The sequence below is a fragment of the Nestor notabilis genome, unplaced genomic scaffold (assembly GCF_000696875.1).
Source record: "Nestor notabilis isolate BGI_N333 unplaced genomic scaffold, ASM69687v1 scaffold10275, whole genome shotgun sequence".
NCBI classification, from domain to species: Eukaryota; Metazoa; Chordata; class Aves; order Psittaciformes; family Psittacidae; genus Nestor; species Nestor notabilis.
Window position 1 is genome coordinate 66,251 of NW_009928023.1, and position 4,753 is coordinate 71,003.

General features: G+C 48.5%; 1 protein-coding gene across 2 annotated transcripts in view; it reads right to left on the minus strand.

Annotated features, from left to right (window-relative positions):
* ARHGEF6 (Rac/Cdc42 guanine nucleotide exchange factor (GEF) 6) overlaps positions 1-2,647 on the minus strand; it is a 29,446-nt gene extending 26,799 nt beyond the window's left edge. The window contains exon 1 of one of the 2 annotated variants that reach the window (XM_010014327.1): positions 2,565-2,647. The gene's annotated coding sequence lies outside the window, so the exon portion shown is untranslated. The remainder of the gene's footprint in view (positions 1-2,564) is intronic. The other variant, XM_010014328.1, reaches the window with a different exon arrangement.
* Positions 2,648-4,753: the final 2,106 nt, after the last annotated feature.

Below are 4,753 nucleotides of genomic sequence, written 5' to 3' on the forward strand. Positions count from 1 at the left end.
CGGCTGCTCCCAGCAACTCCCAGGCCAGGAGCGGGGGGCGGCTGCCAGTCTGAGATGTTCTTCCCCTGATTCCATCTGAAAAGGGAGGATGTGACCCAAGAGTGTGGACTTACTCAAACCATCAGCCCCAGTCCCATGGGAATGACTCGGTTACTGTAGGTTTTGATGCTTCTCCCTGCCCCTCCCAATCTTCCAAAGGCTTTATAAATACCTTACAGCAACCTAGAAACAAATGTAAAACTGACTTCGACAGTTTGGCAGGGAAACGTATCATTTATATGGCATCATGACAGCGTCCTATTTTATGCCTGGTCCAGCATGGAACGCTGCTGCCATATGTTGCTTAAACTATGGCTAAAATAGCTGGGGTTTCTGCTCACATTCCTACGCTATTTTTGGCAGATGAGCCTCGTCTGATCCAGCACAGCTGGTTTTCCTCCCCTGCCCTTGCTGTCAGATAAAAGCATCAGCTCTGTATTGCTGTTAGTTGATGGGCAGCTGCTGAACTCTAAGTTTATCCCCTACAGATGATGCCTCTGGTTAGTTGCATAACAAGATCCACGAAGGCACAAGGATTTGGACTTCAAATGGATGCTCAGAAACACATTCCCACGGTGTTTCCTTGTCACCTCCTTCCCTCTGCCTCTGACAAGGGTGCTGGGATGCAGCAGCTCTGCAGGTAGTGGGATGAGCAGGGATGCCAGAGCCCTGGCCATAGCAGGATACCAGGCTTGTCCCGATGCTCCATTCAGCCTCTGGCGGGACAGACAAACCGGACTCTCTGCAGTGGTGGTTTGCAGGACACAGGCTCCTGCTTCTCAGGAACTTGGCCAAGCCACCAAAAAGCAAATGTTTGAGACATGTATTTATTTTACCCTGTACTTTTCCCAAGGGTGCTCTCTGCCTGAGCAGCTAATTATGGAGCAGGCATTGCGCTTTTTAACATCTCAACAGGGAAAGCATATGTTCAAACAGATGTTTGCCATGAAACCAGGAGGATCCCAGCTTCCCTATAGCTCCGTCGCTAACGTGTGATAGAAACTGCTCCCCAGCAAAGCCACATCCTGAGCCTCGTGCAGTGACTGCAGGGGTGAGATGGGATAGAGCTGGGGCTGGAAATAAAGGCAGGGTCGTGACAACGGCACCACACACAGCCCATCACAGCCCAGCAACAGGCGAGCACAGGGACAGGGAAGTTTCTCCCTCTTTTTGCTTTGAGAACAACGAAGCTCATGTCAATCCTAATGACAGCGTTTGCAGAGGCTGCTCCTGCTCTAGGTAACCTGCATGTTACACACCCTGAGCTTTCTACATGGGGGCACTGGGCGCTGCCATTTAGCAGAGCAGTAAGAGGCTGGGAGGAGAGGTGCTGAGGCTGAATCACAGGTCACTGACTTCCAGAGAGAGAGCTGAGAGCTGGCTGCAGAAAGACAGCCTAAGAACCTGAACTGCTTCACAGCAGCATTATATGCACACACACACATATATATACACCATTATACATCATATATATATTCAGAGAATCATACAATCCCAGCCTGGTTTGTGTTGGAAGGGACCTTCAAGCTCATCCAGTTCCAACCCCTGCCACAGGCGGGGACACCTTCCACTAGAGCAGGTTGCTCCAAGCTGCATCCAACCTGGCCTGAAACAACTGAGAAACCCAGCACAGACCAAAGCTTGGCAAAATGCAGGAAACCAACAGAAAAAACCCTTCCCATGAAAGGAAAAGAGTGGGGTTTGTGTTTGCATTTCCTCTCTTTCAATAGCCTACAATGTAACGTGCAGCAGGGAAACTGCTCTTCTCCTGGTGATGGACTTTGGTGGGTTACCAGGACTCTCTTCCACCCTTCAAACCCTTCCCAGCTCCATGCAGCCCTGCTCCTCATACCCTCAGATAAGAGACCCTGGTCCTCTCACCCCTCCCCAGAGCACTGCACTGCCACCATCCTCCCTATTGAACTTCTCCTTTCACAGCCTATGTGACTGAGTATCAGTTTAAACCAGTATCAGTTTAAAGAAGGGATGAGCTACATCTTTGGGATGGAAACCAGAGGAGCTGATCTGCTTTGCTTCAACAGCACCCAGAGAGGCAGAACAAGCCATGAGCTTGATTCCCAAATCCAGGAGCTTACTGCGTGGACCCAATTGACAGAGCACCACGTCTCTTTGGGCATTCAGTAAGGATACCATGCAGATGGACCTGTTTTTCTCTTTGGCTTGAAAACGCACTATTTAAACCCTGCTATTTGCATTTTGGGAGGTGCATGCTCATTTACATCGTGGCTCCTTTACAATGACCTACTTTGAGGTCCCTTAATGCTGTCAAAACCGAGCAGAGGTTCCTTTGTGTAAAGCAATGATCTAACCCAGCAAAGCACACGCAGCCACACTTAAACCTGGAGTTGGTAGAAGCATGAAATATCAATCCCACCATCCCATAAGCATAAGCCCAAGCCCCCAGAAATCAGCATAAACTAGGAATTACCAAACACACACACCCCGTGCCAGCATATGCATGAGAGGACTTGAAAAGACAACAGAAAAACCACCTTGTTTCTTACCTTCAGTAGCTTTATTTAGAGCTGTTAATGTGCTCAGGACCTTGGAGAACTGTTCTCCGGTGTACAAATCATATGGATCAAACACCTACCAAAGAGAAACTTGGTCAGTTGAGCCCAAACCATCCCACTGGGGCTGTCTGAGGGTATTGGTGAGGATTGAGTAGTCTTTGTGTCTGCAGGGGAAGGGGTTTATCCAGGGCTGACAACATCCCATTTCCTTAATAGCGAGGGAATTCCAGGGGCAAGCACATTGGAAGGGCAGGGGGATCCAGCAGCATTCCCATCACAGCATCAGGGACAGGGGAGGAAGAAATCGGTGCTGGCTGCAGAGCAGGGACTTGCAGAGCATCACTGGGAAGGTTATTGCTTGCCTTGAGGGTAGGAAAGATTTCGCTGCTATTTTTGTTACCGAAAGCTGAAGAGATGGAGGCTGTACATATACATGTATATACACACACACTGTCAGCAGCAGAAGACACAAACACACAGAGTTTTCTGCTGTTGCAATATGGTATATATAATGCATTTACATTCTTTTACAGGAAGCCAAAACCAGCTATTTTATGTGCAAAAATTCCACTCTAAAGCATTCTGTACTCCCGAGCCTCAAACAGACACACATAGTTAGCAAGGGCTTATTTTCTGTGCCTGGTAACCTGGACCTTGCACACCCAGACCTTCGGAAATCACCCCCAGCACAACGAGAGGCAATTTGAGTTTCCAATCCCTCCTGAGAGCTGAGAAACCCCCTCAAGTTCATACTGACTGCACACATCCTCCCCTTAACGAAGCAAAGAGAAGCAATACAAACAGTTCCTGATACAGAAAGCTCCCGTTATCAGTATGACCAAGGCACCATCTGCTACTCCTCAAATCCACATTGTCTTACAGATGGAGACCATAGATCCAAAGAACAGGAAAGATGGTTTAAAAGCTCTCCTGGCAGACACCATCTACTTACACACACTTCCAACACACACAAGAGTGTGTCCTGCTAAATAAGTACACGAGGCCTTAATTACCTTGAGGGTAGCACTGCCCTTTAGAACAGCCCTTTCTTGCTTTCCACATTTAGCTCCTTGAGTCCACTTGGCAGATCTCCATTAGGAAGGGGCCCGGCCTCTTCCGCAGCCCTGGATGCTCGCAGCATCTCTTGCTCTCGATAGACACGCCAGTGCAGCAACAAAGTCCGGCACAAAGGCTGCTCTTTGGTAAGAACATACTACAAACTGACTCACTACTGGGAGAAAGGCTTTACTCCATAGAGATGCAATCTGTGCTCAGAGGGGGACAGCCTGCTGCCAGTATAAATATTAAAGTCACATCTACCGCTCACACATCCCCACCTACCTTGGGCTGTCTCCGAGCTGATCTATCGCCCTCACTCGCTTGGCTGTGCTCCTTTGGACCACGCAGACCCCATCCCCTGTGCCAGCTGGTGCATGAACTAGTTCTGTGCCCTGCAAGCGCAGGCAGCACTATCTGAGCATTGCCTCCAGCCCTCGGCAGCGACGTGAGTGTCTGCGTGCAAAGGGAGATGGTAATGGAGAGCCCGGGCGTGCGCTGACCCTGTTGGCAGCCGCTGCAGGATGCAACGTTACAGCAGGAGGGATGTCTGCGTGCAGCTCTCTAGTGTGTCGTTCTCTGTCATTGCCTTTCTTTTCCCCACTTCAGTAAGTCCAGAAAAACAAGTCCTGCCTTGAATGAATGGCATCTTCTTTCTTTAAAGGAGTAAAATACACCCCTGATGCTTCAGAGCACGGAGTAATGCTGCAAGCTCACAGTCTGGCAAAATCCAGAGGAAAATGGTGGTGGGAAGGAAATTATAGCATCAAACCAAGCAATAACTTTTAGGACTTTTCTTCATGAAGAAATTGTCTGGAGTAGCTGCTGCGGAGCAATGGCTATATGGAAAACTCTGCTGGATCAGCTACTGTAAAGTAAATACACTCTGCAGCTTGTTCCAGAATAGATTAATCATACAGAAAAGGCCTCATTTATGAGCTAAAAATTATTTTTTCCAGCACAATCTATCCGTAATTCCATTCCTAACTATAAGACAAGATGTGGGGCTGGAAGAAAAATAGAAGTGGAAAAGGTTTTTTGCTCTTAGCTCATGGAAGATCACAGAATCTCACACTGGTTTGTTTTGGAAGGGACCTTAAAGCTCCTTCAGCTCCAACCCCTGC